This window comes from Sciurus vulgaris (genome assembly GCF_902686455.1).
Source record: "Sciurus vulgaris genome assembly, chromosome: 16".
NCBI lineage: Eukaryota > Metazoa > Chordata > Mammalia > Rodentia > Sciuridae > Sciurus > Sciurus vulgaris.
The window spans coordinates 60,119,588-60,141,126 of record NC_136477.1 but is presented as its reverse complement, the minus strand read 5'-3'; the positions used below and the strand labels follow the sequence as shown (position 1 = coordinate 60,141,126).

The following is a 21,539-nucleotide window of genomic DNA, read 5'->3' as shown; positions in this document are numbered from 1 at the left end:
TAGCCTAGATGTCATTTCTTAGTTTAATTGTGTTGAGAAAAAAATTAGAACTTAAAGATTGAAGAGCTGGCCACAGTGGCACATGCCTGTCATCCCAGAGGTTGGGGAGGCTGAGGCAGGAGGACTGTGAGTTCAAAACCAGCCTCAGCTTTATCGAGGCCCTAAGCAACTCAATGAGATCCTGTCTCAAAATAAAAAATAAAAAGGGCTGGGGATGTGGCTTAGTGGTTAAGAAGCCCTGGGTTCAATCCCCAGTACCAAAGGGAAAGAAAAAAAAAAAAAATTCAAGATCTAGTTATTTTATTTTGCTGCATAATCATAGTTTGAGATGAAATAGTAATTCCTTAGGTTAAAAAAACAAGGTTTTAAAAGATACAGCATTCTGTTTCATATTATGTTTTGTAGGCTACAGGAAAGGAATTTATGTCACTTAGTGGGGAACTATTTATATTTGAGTGGAAGGAAGAAAACCCCAAAACTTGCTTGGGTAAAGCCACACGTTGGTATTTGCTCCCAGGATGGAAGCTCATGTTTTAAAAATATTAAGTGTGGCCTGTGATAAAGTGCGTCAGTTGCAACTGCAGAACTCTGTGGCTCTCCTTTCAAGGACAGTCCCCTGGGGTTCAAATGTGTGAATCAGACATAAGCTTTGACCCCTCTAAGAAAACTTTCTTTTGGGGGGTGGATACTGGGGCTTGAACTCAGGGGCACTTTGCCACTGAGCCACATCCCCAGCTCTATTTTGTATTTTATCTAGAGACAGGGTCTCACTGAGTTGCTTAGGGCCTCGCTTTTGCCGAGGCTGGCTTTGAACTCACAATCCTCCTGCCTCAGCCTCCTGAGCTGCTGGGATTATAGGCATGTGCCACCGCACCCAGGTCCAGGAAAACTTTTGAGGATACAGGGGCTGAGGCAGGGAGACAAGTTTTAGTGCTGTATTCTTAGCAGTCCTATTAACTGTGCAGCTAAGGAGAACCATCCGAGAAGAGCTAAAGAGGAACAGAAAGACCCCAGGCAGGAAAAGCCATCTCTTTGCTGTATGATCCCATCCCATTTCTCCCATCTGATCACTTTTGGCTCCTTGCAAACTTTAAAGACATCATCTGCAGAAATGTTAAGTGGACAGCCAGCAGTCAATGGATTTGCCGATTCTCCAACCATTCCAAATTAGCATCTTGGTCACTGTTAGTTACATCCAAAGTCCAATCACTTAAAACACTGTTTTAATCAGCGTTTTTGCTGCTATGACTACAGGACTGACCAGAACCACTGGAGAGGAGGAAAAGTTTATTTGGGGGCTCAGTTTCAGAGGTCTCAGTCCATAGACAGCAGGCTCCATTCCTTGGGGCTCGAGGTGAGGCTGAACATCATGGTGGAAGAGTGTGGTGGAGGGAAGCAGCTCACATGGTGATCAGGAAGCAGAGAGACTCCACTCTCCAGAGACAAATATGTACCCCAAAGCCACGCCCCAAAGCCACGCCCCCAATGCCCACCTCCTCCAGCCACACCCACCTGCCTCCAGTCACCACTCAGCTAATCCCATCAGGGATTCATTCACTGACTGGGTTAAGGTTCTCACAACCCAATCATCTCTCCTCTGAATCTTCTTGCATCATCTCACACGTGAGTTTTTGGGGACACCTCACCTCCAAACCATAATTAACATCCATTTCAATTGCTCCCAAGTTGGGGTCAGCCCTTTGGGGTTGGGTCGGCCGGGTGCCTCTTTGGTAGGGTTCATGTGGTATTGTCATCGAGTTGGTCCATGAGAGCCAAGTGTCCTAAGACCGCCTCACTCACCCGTGTGGCGTCTGATGCTGGCCTGAGTGTGGCTCACATGTGTCCATGTGAGGACGGGGGATAGCCCGGGTCTTCATGAGTAGCATCATTCCAGGGCAAACACACAGGGCTTTCTTTGTATTGTGTGCTCTGATGTCCCACTGACCCAAGTCAATCAAAGACCACACGGAGTGGGTGTGGGAAAGGACTGTACAAGAACGAGGACAGAGGAAGGTTCTGGGGGCCGTGGCTTGACTCCCTTACCACGGTGAGGAGCCATCCTTATAACTGACCTAGGTAGCATGGGGAAGGGACCAGAGGGAGCAGGCTCCAACTCGGGAGACTGCCTGTGGTTTGGCTTCTGAAACTACCGGGGAGGGTGACGGGTCATTCTTTCCATACACAATGAGGTCCTCAGCCCTGCTTCTGAACAGTAGCTTGTTCAAAACAAATTGGGTGTTTCCAAAACATTCCCTGGGCCAATAATCTAAGGACCCAGGGAATCCAGACTCGATTTTCCCTGATGACTCATTTCTGATGGTCTGAGTTAATATCCAGATATTTCCAAAAGCACCTGTTCCATAGGAAAAGAAAACAAATCTCATTTATTCATTCACTGTAGACTGAGGTCATGGAGTGCTACTGCTCTCAGTGAAGAGACACAAATGTTTTAGGAATCTATCATTTTGAAAGCATGCAATGGCACCCAGGAGTCCTTCCTGGGACTTTACGTGGAGCGACCAGCTATGTAATGGGCCTGCCCAAACAGACTTGCTTTTGAGATCTTTGTCTAGTGAGCCATCTGTAAGATCAGAGCATCGTTAAGTTGGAAAGAATCTCAACAGTTTCCTCTTTGCTAGTCAACTTGCGGTCTAAATTATTCAAGACAGATGGACCATCATCCTATTTTAAAGTCTCAAACTGATGTTTTCCTCGTGCCAAATTCTTTTACCCCACCACACATCTTTTTTTTTTTTTTAATGATATAAAAGAAATTGTAATCTCTGGCTTTCTTAATCCATTTATAAACTTACACAAGATAAATGGAACCTGGAAGTGTTTTTAGAATTTGGCCAAATCTCAGAGAAAGAAAAAAAAGAGAGGCCCGTTCACAGGCACCATACCTCGCATGATCAAGCTAGTCATTTAAGGCACACGCACCGTTTCCAAAAATGTCCTCATGTATATGATAATATGAGCCGCAAGTAACATTTATTAAGCGCTTATTGTGTGTCAGACAATACACTGATTGCCTTGGAATTTGGAATGGGAGCAGAGACACTCTGTGTCCGGCTGGGTTCATAGCAAACAATGAGCTCACCTACAGATGAGAGAGCAATAGAAATCAGATGCAATAAGACCAAGAGACCTGGGGACAAGGAAATAGTCATTCCTGTCATTTTTTGGCAAATGGAGAGACACAGAGCAAGAAGAAGATTTCTAAGTGTTTCTTATTTCTTTAAAAGTTATCTCCCACCAGGCACAGCGGCCCACATCTGTAATCCAGCAGCTCAGGAGGCTGAGGCAGGAGGATCAGGGGGTTGAAAGCGGGCCTCAGCAATTTAGCGAGGGAGGCCCTAAGTAACTCAGTGAGACCCTGTCTCTAAATAAAAAACAAAAAATGACTGAGGATGGGGGCTCAGTGGTTAAGCACCCCTGGGTTCAATCCCCAGTACCTCTAGGTAAATAAATAAATAAGCAGATAAATAAATAAATGAATAAAAGTTCTCTTCCCTTCCCCCTAAACACCTCAACATGCTTTCTAAATTTTGCACACCACTCCTGGGGTTCTCACAGACACTGTGAAACTGAAGCATGGACTCCAGAATTAATCCACAAGTCCTCATCTCGAAATTCCAGATTAGGAGAAAGAAGGAAGGAAAGGGGGAGGGGCCCCACTCTTTCCAGTGGCAGACAGTTGACAGATAGATGGACGCTCCTTCACAATGGCCAGGAAAGGCAGGGTCATGGGCCCCATCTGCAACTATAGGAGCTGAGATTCCACCACGTCTAGGAAATCATGCAGCTAGCCAGCGGTAGGCAGGGATTCAAGACTATTGCTTCTTGTCTTTATGGTCTTTGCATTTGAGTCCACCATGAAATAGCAAATAGAGTTTGGCAGACTAAAACACAGTAGTGACAGGCCTTGTTAGCAGAGATCATTTATATTAGAAACTATCTACATATCCAACAGCAGTGACTATTGGGTGGCCCAGCATCCATCCATACAATGGAATATTACGTAGCAGTAAAGTCATGTATTGGGGCTGGGGTTGTGGCTCAGCAGTAGAGCACTTGCCTAGCACATGTGAGGCACTGAGTTCAATCCTCAGCACCACAGAAAAATAAATAAATGACATAAAGGTATGTCCATCCACAACTAAAAGTATATTTTTTTAAATCATGTATTCCCAAATAATTTGGTCATGGGGGTACGTTCAGGATAGCGAGGTCACAGAGTAAGGTGTGTATATGCATAGTCGTGAAGTCTCTCTCTATAATGTGTGCACGTATGTACACACACAGACATGTACACACACTGAGGAAAGTTCGATGACGAAGAGAGGTGGAACAGCTGGGTCAAGTGGTAGTTCGAATGGTACATTGAAGGTTTTTAACTAGAAGCATTGGGTTCGGTTTACCACAAAACTGATAGAAAAAAATCCTTCAAAATATTGTTTCACTCTTTTTGCATGGTAAGTGCTAACTACTTAAGGAATTTAAGTGCAAGAATTACTAACATTTAAATTCACTGAGCAACCCTTGAAGACGGAAACTTTAATTATGGTATTAAAGTAATAATCAAATGATTATATATAAAAAATTCAATAACAAAGTTTTAGATCTTATTATTCAATCATCTTCCCATGAGAATGATCATTTCTTATTCTTATGATCGATCTTATGATTGTTTTAATTATTATTATTTTTTTTTGGTACCAGGGATTGAACCCAGGGGCACTTAACCACTGAGCCACATCCCCAGCCCTTTTAAATATTTTATTTAGAGACAGGGTCTCGTTGAGTTGCTTAGGGCCTTGCTAAGTGGCTGAGGCTGGCTTTGAACTCACGATCCTCCTGCCTCAGCCTCTTGAGCAGCTGGGATTACAGGCATGCGACACCGTGCCCTGCAATTTCTTATTTAGTGATCAGGAGGGACTAGCACTATTGCTTTATAATGATGAGGAAACTAAGGCCCCAATCAGCCTGACCTAAATTGAAATAAGGACTTTCCTAGAATTGGCAGCAATGCTGTCATGCATAGTATCATCTTTCATTTTTCCGTTTTACGTGCCCTATGGAGGAGTGCGGACTTTATCTGGGAACAAAAAAGTTCTCACACTGAAGAAATGCTTTGAGTCTCTGCAGTTACCATGAATATATGAAAACCAAAGTCGGGCTGTAATTAGAAAGGCAGATTTCCCAGGCCCCTGTGAGTTCCCGGTCTTCGGTCCTTCCTTCTATAGTTTTTTTGTCACATCTCACCCAGGAACTGCGGGCAGAAGATGTCCAGCCTCCCCGCACCCAGGATTTGGAACCAACAGAACAAAGAATCTAGCTTCCATTTTGGAAGGTAATTTACTCAAAATGGCTCCATCCCAGGCCTCTCCCTCCCTCCCCAATTCCCCTTCTAGAGACTCCACAAAAGCAAAAGACCCAAGTGACCCAATTTTCTCAGCGGAGCCCACTCAAGAGACTTTTTTTTTTTGATGGCAACAGTTCACAATGGATGGATTTCAGCTCCTGGGGAATATTCAAATATGTGTACATTTGTTTCTCTAATTGCCATAAATATTTACATTGTCCTTATCAGTAGATTATATTATATATTTTTTTAGGTTTGCCATTTACAGTGCTCTCTCCTAATTGGGAAATGAAACAGCTGTTTGGCACTGAAAAGAACATGACATGTCCCTTTGACTGATGGCTTAAAGTGGACAGGGATTACAAGCATTTACTTTAGGATTTGGAAAACAGGGCTGGTAGCTTCTAGGCAGAATGCAAAATAATCCTCAAAAATTTTCTGCTGGGACAGAAATATCTGGGAACAGTGATGAATGGGGAAATCAGTTCTATGAAATTAAATGGCACTCGGTATCCATTTAAATGGGACTGGGCAATTCTGTCGCTGGAGTTTTAGCCTGAATTGTGCTACTTACTGGATAAATCACATTTGCTGACCATCTTGGCTATTGGGTGTGTGACACCATCTTTGCTGTTGGGTGTGAGACAGTGACCATGCAAATTAGGACACTAATTTGTCACACTAGTTAACAGTTACTAGTTAACAGATCAAGGGACAATTCTCCAAAATGATTGCTTATTCCAAAAGGAAAAAAAAAAAAAAAAATACCTCTTTACAGTTATTTTGCCATTAATGCAAACCACAAAAATAAAATGTCTAAAAATTTTTCATTGGCTAATTTATCTTCTATTGCATACAAATGGGGAGGGGGAACATTTAAGGCGAACTAGCTTTGCTTTGTTTTTTTTTGTTTTGATTTGTTTTTGTTTTTTGGGTTTTTGTTTTGTTTTTGTGTTTTGAACCCAGGGGTGCTTAACCACTGAGCCACACCCCCAGCCCTATTTTGTATTTATTTAGAGACAGGATCTCACTGAGTTGCTTAGGGTCTCATGCTTTATTTTCATTCACACTGGATAAAAAACCAACATTTCTGCTTGTTTTTATGTACAGGAAGTATAAAATACATGATGAATATTGGCTTTTTCTGGCTTTTCCCACATAAAAAATGTATTGTTTACATATGAAAAAGATACTTTAGAGGAGGAAAAAAAAACTTAAAAGTGAGTTTGCCCTAAGTGTGACTGGGTTAACAGATGAGGAAATAGCTGTGTTTACTAATGGCCTAGTCAACAGTGTGTGAAGTTTAATTTAAAAATCATATACCAACAATTTATGGTATACAAAATGTGGTCAGCTAAAAAAAAAAAAATATCTTAAAGCATAGCAGATTGAAACAGATTGGTATCCACAGAGCTTTCCAATACACCATCATTATCAAATTATTTCAGATTATCTTCAAGGGGAAATGGTTTTGCACCCAGTGGTAAACAGTTTAGCACTCTGCTTTGAAGGGTAAGCAGTTGTGTGTGCAATGCAGAAATAACTTACCACTTTAGTTCCTGGTATTAGACATTTTTGAATAATAGCCAAAGGGTTCTTGTCAGTTTCTGGAATTTACTGAGTATATGCTTTTGCTTTTCAGGAGCGGGCCTGGCCTCAAATACTTAATAGAATGTGATTGCAAATCTGTGCCATAGATTCCAGGAATGGCTCAAGGGCTCTTTTTAGAATTTCCATGCAGTAGAAATGTTCAGAAGAGTGGATAAAACACCAGAGTCAAGGAGTCATGGTGAGAAAATGACCACTTGAAGATTGTCAGCAGGAAAGACAACCATGCTGGACTTCAAAGAGTGAAGGAGAGAAAAGACTAGTGGGCACCTACGGGGCTTCCAAGGCAACAGTCCTGGATCAGGAGCCAGGGTCTCTCTTTTTCTTTCTTTCTTCCTTTTTTTTTTTTTTTTTTTTTTGGGGGGGGGTACCAGGGATTGAACCCAGGGGTGCTTACCCACTGAGCCACATCCCCAGCCCTTTGTATATTTTATTTAGACACAGGATCTCACTGAGTTATTTAGGGCTTCGCTGAGTTGCTGAGGCTGGCTTTGAACTCTCCATCCTCCTGCCTCAGCATCCTGAGCCACTGGGATTACAAACGGGTACTACTGCATCCAGCAAGAGCCAGGTTCTTAATAGGTTGCAACCTAGGACAAATCATGCAATTTCCCTTCTACTGATTTTTTGTTGCATTGCCTGTAATAGCACCATGTGCTCCTGGGATAGGTACCACATAAGACAATATTAATGTCACATTTACTTCTGTGATTCTTTTTTTTTTTTTTTTTTTGGTACTGGGGATTGAACCCAGGGGTGCTTAACTACTGCTTAACTACTGAGCCACATCCCCAGCCTTTTTTTATATTTTATTTAGAGACAGGGTCTCGCTGAGTTGCTTAGGGCCTCACTAAGCTGCTGAGGCTGGCTTTGAACTCACGACCCTCCTGCCTCAGCCTCCCAAGTCGCTGGGATTACGGGCATGTGCCACCACGCCCAGCTAGCCATCTCATTCTTAAAAGGTCAGCAACCTAGGTGCTTGGCAGTGGGGATGCACAGAGAGTGTATCTAGAGGGCAAAAGAAAATATCCAGCACAATTCCTAATGTTTACACCCTGCCCATTCAGAGGGAGCTTTGAATGCTACCTCTGTGGCAATAAGTGGGTACAATACCTGCATTAAACCCAATCAATGTCAGATTCTTCTTATTAGAAATAGAGTGGGTGCCACGTGCCGTTGTGCACACCTGTAATCCCAGTCACCAAGAGACTGAGGCAAGAGGATCATGAGTTCAAAGACAGCCTCAGCAACTTAGTGAGGCCCTAAGCAACTCAGTGAGACCCTGTCTCTAAATAAAACATAAAAAAGGGGCTGGGGGGGGCTGGGGTGGTGGCTCAGTGGTAGAGCACTTGCCTAGCATGTGTCAGGTTTAGGGTTCAATTCTCAGCACCACATAAAAATAAATAAATAAAATAAAGGTACTGTGTCCATCTACAACTAAAAGCATATTTTTTAAAAAAGGGAATGTGGCTCAGTGGTTAAGTGCCCCTGGATGCAATCCCAGGTACCAAAATAATAATAATAATAATGAAAGAAAAGAAGCAGAGCAGGGAAGAAAAAGAAACTAGTACAGTATTTATTGTCTATTTTATCTCAAGAGCTATTTGGGATGATTTGCAAATGTTATCTCAGTTCATTGTCACAAAGGCAACATGTAATCGATATTTCACTACTGTTCGGGTAGGACTATGGAAGCTAAAAAACTTAAATTATTTCTGGAAAGTCCTATACCTGGTAAGTGGCTGAGCTTGGATTGATGCCAGGAATGCCTGAATTCACTCCCTGGTGAACTGACTATTGCACAGAATATGTCCATGCATGTACAAAATTGACAGCTGAAGGCTTATACATGTCAATATTCAGTTGACACGTGTATACATCCAAGAGAGGGCCTCAAGGGTCACAAATGGCATACATGCATACCCTACATGCTTTCAACACACAGTGGTCTCATGCAAAATGTACTGTCCCCTTCAGACAACTCAGACTGTATTTGCATATTGCTCTCTCTCTCTCCCTGTGTTTTAGTCAGATTTTTTCACTGCTGTGACTAAAAGATCCAACCAGAACAATTTTAGGGAAGAAAGGTTTGTTTAGGGGCTCAAGGTTTCAGAGGTCTCAGTCCATAGACAGCAGGCTCCATTCCTCGGGGTTAGAGGTGAGGCTGAACATCATATCATGGTGAAAGAGTGTGGTGGAGGGAAGCAGCTCACATGGTGATCAGAAAGCGGAGAGAGACTCCACTCTCCAGATACAGATATATACCCCAAAGCCACGCCCCAAAGCCACGCCCCCAGTGCCCACCTCCTCCAGCCACGCCCACCTGCCTCCAGTCACCACTCAGTTAATCCCATCAGGGATTCATTCACTGAATGGGTTAAGGCTCTCACAACCCAGTCATTCCTCCTCTGCACCTTCTTGCATTGTCTCACACGTGAGCTTTTGGGGGACACCTCACATCCGAACCATAGCACCCTGGAATGTCATGTCCCAACCTCCCACTGGGCTCCCACAGCCATTTCACCAGTCAAAATTTTCATACCCTTCAAGCCCTTCAAGGCCCAAAACAGGCTGTCTCTTCTGAAAAAAAAAAAAAAAAAAAACCTCATGAATTTCTAAACGTGTCCACATTAATGACTTCTCTCCTTTGTTCTCCAGATCTCTCATGCAGAGCACCTATTAGCAGTAGGTTTTTATGATGGCGAGCTGGGCATAGTTCTCCTTCTTCCTTAGCCTATGGATCAGACATGGGTGGATTCTGCCTTCAGAGCCTGTATTCCCCTTTCTTTGGATGTCAGCAGCCTGAGTTCCTTGGGGAGAGCTACTCTCTCCTGTTGCTTCATCCCTATGGTTAGGTTAGAGCTGTCTCTATGGCAACTCCAGAATTGGACATGTGACCCAGGCTTGGCCAATCAGAGAAGCCCCTTCTTTGGCACTCAGGGATTGGCTGAGAACTGGGTCCACGGCCCAATCAACACTCCTCAAGGAGGATCCCCAAACTCAGGCTGAAAGCAGCAAGAGAAAAGCACTGGGGCTAGGAGGGGTCTTGAGAGTCTTTGTTTAAAACAAAAAACAAAAAAGCATAAATCAGCTGATGTAAAATCTGGAGCCACCATAAAGAGAAAGTTTGTGTGGAAGTGAAGCATTTGCAGAGGAAATCAGAGTAAAAAGACTCAAAGAGGCCAAATCCTAAAGCCATTGGTTTAGCTAATGTTCCCTAGCTTTTTCAAAGCACGGTGAGTTGGTACATTTCAGTTTTCAGAGACTTTGGACTCAAAATTCCTGAGTATAACTACCTGACAGCGCATCTGGCCCTGTGGAAGTGATCAGAACACATTTCTTCGACTGATGTAATAGAGTCATTACAAACTGACATCTGTCCGGTGTGTCAAGGTCCTAAAATGGAAATCAGGCAGACGATGGAACTTCAACTTCTTCTACGTGGTTTGAAGACAGCACTTGACATATGTTTGCTAAAGACAGACATTACTTTCTGTTCTCCTCTAGCACTTGACACACTCAGAAGGGGATGCACTGCGTGGTTAAATAATGCATGAGGCAGCCCAGGCCAGGGTGTTGAAAATGGCTGATGAGCCTGCAGATTTGTTCAGCCCATATGCTAAACTTTTCCCATGATTTTTTTTTTTTTTTTTTTTTGTACCAGGGATTGAATTCAGGGGCACTTGACCAATGAGTCACGACCCCAGCCCTATCTGGTATTTTATTTAAAGACAGGGCCTTACTGAGTTGCTTAGGGCCTCAGCCTCCACAGCCGCTGGGATTACAGACTGCTCCAAAACTGTTAGGAGACTGCCCACAGGAAAAATAAGACTGGAATTTTCCTTTCTATGTCCTCCCATGTCCCTTTATCTAAACTCATTTGCTCTGGAGCATTCTCCTCCAATAAAAGGAGACCTTTTGGGTGTATCTCAACAGGCAATGATCATTTCCTTCATTTTCAGCTCATCCAAAGCAGTTGGCTAACAGAGCCATGTTGGGGATTTCACAGCCAACTGCACCAGGTTTGGGAGCCTGGAGAGAGTCGGGTCACTTTTCAATCCAGCAATCTGGAATTAGAGCAGAAATCAAGGACAGAATTGATTCAGTCATCCCATGTGGTTGGAATGACAACATGTGGCCTCGGTAGCTGTGGGTGGGCATCTTTCCCCCACCATGTGGAATGAGGAGCAGAGAATGTTTCTGCTGAGACAAAGAAATGAAGCAGATGTCCAGATAGAAGCAGAGATGGGAAAAGTACACTCTCTGGTTCCTGGCATGTCATCAGCTGCCTACTGAAGGCTTTCCTGAAGCTGGCTGCGTTTTGGCTCATAATTCCATGGAGACATCTCTGCACCTTTATATGAGACTCATTTCTTTTTAGGGTCTTGCTCTGTGTCTCCAGGCTGGTCTCAAACTCCTGGGCTCAAGCAATCCTCCTGCCTCAGTCTCCAGAGTAGCCATCAGTACCAAGCACCTCCCCTGGGTTAGATCCTTATTTTTTGATCACTCTAACCCATGTGAATGTTAGGTTCAGGCAACCAAAGTGGGATTCTTAAGGTGGGAATGTCCCAGGTGAGAAGAAAATACCCCAGTTGAGGGAAACAAAATGAATCTCCAAGAGTTGGCAACAGTCATTCCAAAACCACAAAGAAGATGTTTCTGGACTCAGCAGAGAGCAAAGGGAAGCTGCTCAGCCAGCCAGCTGTGTAGAACTGAAATAGCATGCACCTACTCCACGGGTTCTTAGAGTTGCTGATAAATTCCTTCTTTCAGTCTGCATCCTGCAGCTGAGCCATGTTCCCAGTCAAAAATTCCCTTGCAGATCCCATCCCATGACCTCATAGAGTTGTCTGCACACAAGAGAAACTCTCAAGCTGAGAGCTGTCCTGTTTGCATCGTTACTGAGTGTTCGGATGGCCAATTTAAGTAAATGCCCCTTAGAAGCGTGGAGCACATCTGGTGGCTTGTCAGCCCTGCCCAGCCTGGAAGCAGTTTGAAATCCCCAGCCTGGCTCACTGCGGAGCAACGAAGAAGGGATTCTTGTGTCAAGACACATTAACGCGTTTTATTCTGCCACTGCAATTGCTTTTTGGCAATTGATGAAGCTAAAGAGATTTTTAGGTTATGAAATCTACATTTCCTGCTTGTCTTTGTTTCAAAAATACAGGCAGCATCGATGTGTCTGAGGAACACCATTTAAGATTCTGACCAACTCTCCCCAACCCACGAGCAAATTGGCATCCTCAATCAAAAAATCTGTCCCTGTTCCTTCTTCCTTGTCTATTTGCTGAGCAACTGAGCAATTCAAAACAATAGAAAACCTGTCCCTTCTTATCCTCAAACAAACAAACAAACAACAACAACAAAAAAGCCGACCTTTCTCTTACTTTAATTCTCAGGTGATTACCCACATTATTTGACATCCTTTTAAAATAACTGGTTGAAAGTGCAAACATCACATTAACGACATCGACAGATGATACTAAATTGGGAATTGCTGCTTTTGTTATTAAAGACGACGAGGTATCCGGTGGCCAAATTCAACAACGGCAGCAGCAGCAAGGGATGAAGTAGAGACAGTCACATTGGTGAGAAAGGGGACCTGGAGTGATGGAAAAGTCAAAGGGATCTAAAACCCAGATGCAGAGTGGGCGGTGGACAGGTGAGCCTGGAGAACTTGTCAAACCCATGTGGACATGCAGTGGACGGGCAATTAGAGCTCAATGTCCCTGGGGAGGGAGGGCTGAGCTATTTTTAGTTCCACAAGTAGAGGCATTGTGTCTCAGAACAGATAGCCTTTTCTTCCCAGACTTTAATAAAGACCACACCTGGCACGGGGTCTTTGATTCTGGAACCAAAATGACATGCAGGAAAAGAAAAATCTTATATTTAAAATTTCAGCCTATTTTGTTTTCCAAGAAAGAAATGCAGCTGCCCTTTTTTATTTATTTATTTTTTATTTTTAGCAATTCTAATGCTACATCGGCTGCTTTTGCTGATTTGGCTCGAACTTGGATGCCTAGAAGCCACCCCCTAAATGAACAGCTTTGAATTGGAGCTCTGGTCTGTTCCCTGATACCCCCATCAAAACCTGCTCTTTCTGTCATCCCAGTAGCTCAGGAGGCTGAGGCAGGAGGATTGTGAGTTCAAGGCCAGCCTCAGCAATTTAGTGAGGCCCTAAGCAACTGAGCGCGACCTTGTCTCAAAATAAAATGTAAAAAAGGGCTGGGGTGTGGCTCAGTGGTTAAGTGCCCTTGGGTTCAATCCCTGGTACCAAAACCCGCCCCCCCCGCCCCCCCCCCCCAAAAAAAATATACCCTGCCCTTTTCTTAGCTGTCTTCTCAGTTATTGGAATTCTATTCCTCTAGTTACTCATGCTTACAGCAATGCCGGACTCCATAATCAACTCCTGTTGCCTCTAGCTTCAAAACAGATCCGGAATGGGACCATATATGCCAACCTCCATTGCTGTGATGGTGACACAGATCACATCACTTTCCTTGTCCTAAGTCACCAAAGCCTTCCCAAATCAGGATGCAAAGACCAATGAGACCCTAGGCAGTCCCTTTCTTTGATCACATCTTCTCTCCTGCCTGGCCAATCAACTGCACCTTGCTATTCTTGCAACACACCGTGCGAATTCCAGTTGACCCTGGGTGTAGTGGCACCTGCCTGTCATCCCAGCGGCTCAGGAGGCTGAGGCAGGAGGATCTCGAGTTCAAAGCCAGCCTCGGCACCTTAGCGAGGCCCTAAGCAACTCAGTGAGACCCTGTCTCTGAATAAAATACAATTAAGGCTAGGGATGTGTCTCAGTAGTTAAGTGCCCCTGGGTTCAATCCCTGGTACCACCCTCCCAAAAAAAAAAAATTCCAGTTGTCTCTGGACTTGAGTTTCCCCATGACTGCAATTGTCTTCCCTAGATAAGACCCTCAGGTCTTTAGGGAGGTGTTTCCTGACCTCCCTAGGGAAACTTGCAGCCCACATTCACAACACAATCCCTTCTTCTGTTCCTGCTTCATCTTTCTTCTTTGTGGTTATTAAGTTCAAATGCAAGAGCACCTCTAGATCTATAGCAGAGCGAGCTATGCTTTTAAAGTAACTTCCTTTGACTACAGGCGGATGTCCTGCCTCACTAGGATGCTGCTCTGTGAGTTTTTTCAGTCATGGGGAATATATGTACAGATGCACACAAGGTAGAAGGACCCTCCAAAATCTCAGAAATAAGGAAATTAAAGCTCAGGGAAGTAAACCTAGAAGAAAGAACACTGACTTGGACGAGAGGCAAAACTTCAGGCAGTGTTTTCCAAGGCTGTGTCAATTCATCCATCATTCACAACCACCCCAGGAGAGGAGCTGTTGTTATTTCCATCACGTGATGGGAAAAACCAAGAGTGGAGGAATGATTTTCCCAAGGTGCAAAATCCTCTTTTTTTTTTTTTTTTGTATCAGAGATTGAACCCAGGGATGCTCAACCATGGAGCCTCATCCCCAGCCCTTTTTATATTTTATTTAGAGACACGGTCTCGCTAAGTTGCTCAGGGTCTCGCCAAGTTGCTGAGGCTGACTTGGAACTCTTGATCCTCCTGCCTCAGCCTCCCCAGCCACTGGGATGACAGGCATATGCCACTGCTCCAGGCTCAAAATCTCTTCACAGATAGTGGCTAGGACCCACCAAGTCCACGAGCCCATGTTGTTACACAACATGGTAGGGGTCCTCAAACTTTTTGGCTCAGACCCAAAGAGCTTCTTTTGTGTGTTTTATAGCTATCAATATTTACCATATCTGAAATTAGAACTAAGTTTCAAAATATCTTCATTAAATTATTTTAAAATATTAACAGGGCAGGGGTGTAGCTCAATGATAGAGTGCTTGCCTGGCACACATAAGACCTTGGGTTCGAGGGGCTGGGGAAGTAGCTCAGCTGGTAGAGTGCTTGCCTCACAAGCACAAGGCCCTGAGTTCGATCCCCGGTACCGCAAAAAAAATAAATAAAAAAATAAAAAAAGAAAGACCTTGGGTTCAATTCTCAACATCATGAAAAAATAAATAAAATAACAACAAACTCATCATACTAACATAAATCACATATTTAGAAGAGAAAAAATATATTTTCCAACATTAAAAAATTGGTATGAAGAGTGGTTCTGTTTTACATGAAATATCTGACTTAATAGAAAACAACTTGATTATCCTATCTGCTGCTGCCTTTAATCTACGATGGGATGTCATTTTGATTGAAGGTATATAAAAAAATCCAACTACCCACAGATAATTGGAAAAGAGGGGGAAAGTTTAATAGCTTTTTGAGATCCTTGTAGCTGTTTAATAGGACACAAAACTTGACAAGTGATATTTTCATAAAGGTTAGTTGTAATGTGGAATCCGAAACCATATCAATGAACTTTTCAGACTCGGCTGTAGTACAATCCATGGGTTCATTTTGTATTTTTCATCAGTTCTTTACTCAAGCATGCTTTTTTTAAAAAAATATTATACAGTGGACATTTGGAAGCTATTGGTTCACTGAGTTTTGCAGATTTGCCTCCAACAAGAAGTATATTTTTAAATCCAGTCCATTAATGTCACCCCTGCTCTGGAGATGTAACTCAGTGGTATAGCATTTTGTCTAGCTTGCCTAAAGCCCTGGGTTTCATCCCCAAAATTAGAAGAAAAAGAAGGAGCAGGAGGAAGAGAAGGAGGAGGGGGAGGAGGGGGAGGAGGGGGAGGAGGAGGAGGAGGAGGAGGGAGGGGGAGGGGGAGGAGGGAGTTAGAAAGCCACCAAGCTCATGGTGGCAGATACAAGTGTTCAAAAATTTCAACTTTTGCTTGAAAACTTGAATTATATTATTGGCAACAATGACTTATAGGTTATGTTCTCAAAGGCCTTTATGGCCATCAATATATATTTGTAGGCATGCTCAAACTTCGGTTGTTTTTAGCTTCCGAAACTTTATTTATTCACATGACTGCATTTATAAGAAATCCTCATATATCTCGGGAAAAAGCTATTTCAACTCATATGATTAACATTGCTAATAAAATATAAGTATTTTTCTAAGGCACTAACGGCTTTACCCACCATTACTTTTGAGTCATCGCTGGGAATATGTCAATGCAATAAAAAAGGTAAATGATGTCTTAGTGTGGTGGGAAGAGTTTTGCCCGCTGCTTTCTGGATGGCTCTCAGGCCCCAGGAAGCGTCCACAGATCAGCTTTGCAAAACTGTGGCACTAAGATAAGCCACCTCTCAAACTCACACACTGCCTCTTACAAAGGGTACCGTCTCCAAATGAAGATGGGAATTCTATAACTCAGATCTTGCCGATTTATCTTTAAAGCAATCATATGTTAAGTTCTTGGTAAAGTATTGGGCACACAGAAGGCACTTGAAAAGTGGTCACTGTCTTGACCACTGTCCAAGCTGCTGAAGTTACTGGAAATCAGGGACCCAAATTCATCTCTTCTGATTCCCACTGAGGGTTTTTTTTTTTTTTTTTTTTTTTTTTTTTTTTGGATGGGATTGGAACCCAGGGGTGCTTACCCACTGAGCCACCTCCCCAGCCCTTTTTATATTTTATTTAGAGACAGGGTCTCACTGAGTTACTGCAATAATACAGCTCGCTATATGGTTATTTGGTTAAAGTTTGTCATATGCACTAGGCTCCAAGTTCAATTAAGGCAGGCACAGGGTCTGTTTTATCCGCAACACATGGCATGGTGCCCAACACAAAGCAGGTTTCAATAAATACTTATTGAAGGAATGAATGAAATAGCAAATTTACTAGGTTGGCAAAGCCTCGTTTCACTCCATTATATAACTCTTCTGTGCTTGCTCTAGCGCTCCAAGGGTGACTTGTGGGTCAGTGACAGTAGCCTTCTCTGGAAACTTCTTGGAAATGCCAATTTCAGACCTTGTACCAGATCTACAGAATTAAAACCTGTATTTTGGCTGGGCATGGTGGCACAAGCCTATAATCCCTGCGGCTCGGGAGGCTGAGGCAGGAGGTTCGTGAGTTCAAAGCCAGCCTCAGCAACTTAGTGAGGCCCTAAGCAACTCAGCAAGACCCAGTCTCTAAATAAAATATTTAAAAGGGCTGAGGATGTGGCTCCGTGATTAAGCACCCCTGGGTTCAATCCCTGGTACCAAAAAAAAAAAAAAAAAAAAAAAAAAAAAAAAAATCCCTGTATTTTTACAAAATCCCCAGGTAATTCACAAGAGAGAAGAAAAGAGTATCACTAAGTGTCCCAGGTAAAGTCACTCTGCATAGTTCAGATCTCATTACATTCTCAATACAAACATTATCACAAGTAGTACCATTTCTAAAAAAAAAAAAAGAAGCTGCATTATTTTCCAGCTGCTCTTATTTCCTATTCTTTCCAGAAGACTATTTTGACCTCTGTCGAATAATTTACTTCAGAGTCTTTACATCCTAAAATATTCTCTGGAGGAGAAAAAAAATCATCTGTACCCACTTCTGGAAAAATAGCCCCAAACCATGAAGTAGGGTGTCGCTGTAGCTATAGAATTGCAAAAATTGCTTGTCCACCATAAGCTCAGAAAGAAGAGAGGAAAACACAGAAAAATCTCTTCTGTGAGAACACCAAACCAGGCCAAAGAGATTTAGAAAAAAATACTTGTGGTGCCCGTTTGACCCCTGGAAAACTATAGTCTCACTTTTTTAGTGAAAAGATTGCATTCTTAGGCTTTATCCCTGTTGGTGCAAGGCAAAGCGCATCCATGACTGGGTAACCATCTGCAAGAACTCCAAGAGATTCGGCGAATGCTCCAATTTTCCTGTGTTGTGTGCACTGGTTTTGAGATTCCCTTTTCTGCAGTGTCTTCTCCTCCCCTGGGAAGAAATGGGTCTGGCCAGAAGCAGAGCAGATTCCAGTCGTCGGGCCCTCCTCCTGTGGGTCCTTGGGCCTGGCCAGATGGAAGGGAAGAGCTGATGATTGGCAAATGGTATTTGAATCTGTGCTGCTGGTTCTCCAGATCTTGGTGCTGGCCTGGAACCTTCCCTCTGACCTTCTCCCTTCTGTCTCCTACAGATCTAAGAAATGTCTGCTGCTGGGTCTGGGAAGAATTAACTTCTAGTGCCCCTTCCTCTAACTTTTTATGCGGTTTCCCCTGGGTCCAGGCATAGAGATGAATGGAGTTACAGTACAAGAGAGACCCAAACTGACATTGGAGCTGTTCTGAAGGTCTGGTCTAAGCAGATGAGCCAAGGGGCCCAAGCGGTGCCTTCTTCATCTATAGGGACATCAAATAGTGCAGACCAATCCCAACTGCTCAGGAGGCTGAGGCAGGAGGATCTTGAGTTCAAAGCCAGCCTCAGCCAAGCAGTGAGGTGCTAAGCAACTCAGTGAGACCCAGTCTCAACAGAAGAAATAGAAAGGGGTGGGAATGTGGCTCAGTGGTTAAGTGCCTTTAAATTACCTAAATTATAAATGAGGCAAACAGTATTCTAAAGTATTTTACTAAATTTTAAAACCTAGGCTGACCAATAAGTAAAATAATAGGACTCAGCCGGGCACAGTGGTGCATGCCTATAAATCCCAATGACTTGGGAGGCTGAGGCAAGTTCAAAGCCAGCCTCAGCAACTTGGTGAGGCCCTAAGCAACTCAGCGAGACCCTGTCTCTAAATAAAAAATAAAAAGAACTGGGGATGTGTCTAAGCTAAGCACCCCTGGGTTCACACACAAAAAAGGTGTCTTGGAATCATGTAGTTCGAACTTGGACCCTGGCTCTTGCATTTGCTAAGTATGTTTTTTTTGGTAAAATTTTATGTTATTATCTGAGCCTGGTTTTCCTCATCTTCAAAAAAAAAAAAAAATAGGTGTACAATATGCCTTCGTGGGGTTTAGCGAGGACTAAAGGAGACTCTGTTACCTAGGAAAGCTGGCATGCAGGGAACTCTCCAGAAGGGTTGGTTGGCAGCTGTGTTTTTCACTTTTCTGCTGAGTGCACCATGATATATTTTCTTTGGCCCCAAAAATGCTGATGGGCAAAGACAAGGAGAAATGAGGGAGGAGCAGGGAGAAAAGGAGAAAAGGAAAAGAAGAAACCTCAAGCTACTACTTGCCTGCAAGTGTACCTTAAAGAAAAGTTGGCCCCAAACAGCTGTGGTTTTCTGAAGCAGTGGTTCAAGGGGATTCAGCGAAAAGTCACCTCAGGCTTGTCTATTATTCAATTTTTTTCCCATTAGCGATTGGAGTATTAGGCCCATTTTAAAAAAGCCATTGGCGCCGCTCTTCCATAATCGCTTTTGAAATAACTCTCTTCCCGGCAGACGCTGCACCACTGGTCTTTGCCAGAGCTCAGGAAGGGCACTATAGAGGCTCACAGTCAGAGAGCTCTGAGCCTCACTCTAAGGGTCCCGGAGATCCCACCCCAAGAAGCCACCTCCCTGACAGCACACTCCAGCTGCTGAATCAGAGAAACAAGGTCACCAGGGAAAAGATTCGTGGGGAGATGGAGGAGGAGTCAGCAGAGGAGCTGCGGAGCTCTTGCGTTGCAGACAATCTGTAACCAAGAGACACCAGCAGACTCCAGGGGCCTGCTGGGCCTTGCTTCCCCAGACAGGCTCTCAGGAGTGAAAAATTAGGCTGTCAGGAAGGGGATCCTCCTGCAATCTTCGGGGGGGGGGGGGCACTGTTGGGAGCTCCTGGTGTGCCTGGCATGGCAGGAGGAGGGGGAGCTGTGTAGACTAACAAAACTGAAAGCCAAAGGGCCGCGCAGCAGGTGGGAGCACCTTCCCTATGCGCCATTCTGGAAGCTCACTAGTCCAGGTACCATGGGGTCCCGGAAGTCCGTCCCCACCCTCCAACACTGCTGCGCAACTGAAGGCATTTCTGCAGACACCCGCCGTCCTACCCCAGCAGCGGTCTCACTGCGTGCTAATTTTATGAAGAACGTCAAGACCTGCCGATGCCCTTTTTTCTTCCTGAGCCACTGTTGAGTCTGCGCTAACACAACAGAGGAAATCGAGGCTGCGCTTGGGGACCACCTGGGGATCTGAGGAGCAGGTCATACCTCAGGGCGACTAAACCTGAGTCTTCAGGAGTGAGACCAGGCCTCAGGATTTGTTTGTAAGTTTTCCAGTTGATTCTAAAATGAAACCACATTAGAGGACCAGAGTGTTTTAATCTGGTTCTTTTTTTTTTTTTTTTTTCACTGTTTGCACCCAAAGACAGGACAAGAACAATTAGAGGAGAAAAAGTTTATTTGGGGCTCATGGTTTCAGAGGTCTCAGTCGAGACAGGGCTGACTCCATTGATCTCAGCTCAAGGTAAGGCAGGACATCGTGGCGGAAGTATGTGGGGGGGAGACCGGTTGGGGACTGGGACCAGAAGCAGAGAGAGCTCCGCTCAACAAGCACGAAATATATAAACCTCAAGGGCACGCCCCAAAGCCACGCCCCCAGTGCCCACCTCCTCCAGCCACACCCACCTGCCTACAGTCACCACCCAGCTAATCCCATCAGGGGACTAGTGCACTGATGAGGTTAACGCTCTCACAACCCGATCATTTCACCTTTAAATCTTCTTGCAGGGGCCGGGGTGAATGGACCCAACACAACCTTGAAATGGCTGATGCAGAATTCTCAGTACTGACCAGTCCTGGCCTTGGGCCAGGGAGGCAATAGCAAAATTCTCAGGTGCTTTTTTGCATATTTGTTTCTTTGTTTTTGGGGGTGGGAGATTGAACTCAGGGGCACTCAACCACTAAGCCACATCACCAGCCCTATTTTGTATTCTAGTTAAAGACAGGGTCTCAGTGAGTTGCTTAGCACTTTGCTTTAGCTGAGGCTGGCTTTGCACTCACAATCCTCCTGCCTCAGCCTCCTGAGCCGCCGGGCTGACAGGCGTGCACCACCCCCGCCAGGCTTTGCGTATTTGATGAAACATTTTATGTAAGCTCAAGTTTGCCTAAGGTAAAGGTAAAGTACCCCAGAAGTATAGTAGTAGATAAGTCCAGAGCCCTGATGTTTTTAAATCATTACAAACATTGATGCCCACGTTCTCTGCACTGGATATAAGTTGCTAATGATGAAGATGATGACATTGATAATATTATAAACATCAGTAACAACTAACATTTCCTGCGTGTCTCCTCAGGCTAAGTACCTGCTAAGCACTGTAGATATAATCACCCTATAAACACCGAACTAAATGTTACTAGCGATTCCTTACTGTGGCTGAGATGTAAAGGGGTTAAGTAACTTGACCGAGGTCACCCAGCTAGTACATTGTCAGAGGTGAGGCTTTAAGCCAGGGATGGGAAGTTTCATTTGGCACGCAATGATCAATAAAGTAGATAAGACAGGGTCTGACTTTTTAATTAAGTTTTCATTATTTTATTTTGGCATCATCAAAACCAACCCTGTAATAGGCCCTTGATGCTGTCTATAAAATATTTGCTGACTTAGACATTTTCCTGTCCCGTTGGCCTGGTATGGAAAACAGAAACTTGAGGGTTGGAACAAAAGAGCAAGAGGAAGGTGCACCAAGTCCCAAGAGCCAAACTGTGGGACCATCCTGCGTATCCATCAACGGATGATGGA

The 21,539-nt window shown here is 44.0% G+C and overlaps 1 protein-coding gene across 10 annotated transcripts in view; it reads right to left on the bottom strand.

Moving 5' to 3' along the window:
- LOC306646050 (uncharacterized protein) overlaps window positions 1-21,539 on the bottom strand; it is a 242,773-nt gene that overhangs the window by 102,558 nt on the left and 118,676 nt on the right. The window contains exon 3 of one of the 10 annotated variants that reach the window (XR_013759801.1): window positions 17,110-17,898. The exons of the other annotated variants lie outside the window; for them this stretch is intronic. The gene's annotated coding sequence lies outside the window, so the exon portion shown is untranslated. Of the gene's footprint in view, window positions 1-17,109; window positions 17,899-21,539 lie in introns of those variants that run through there. 10 annotated transcript variants of the gene reach the window in all.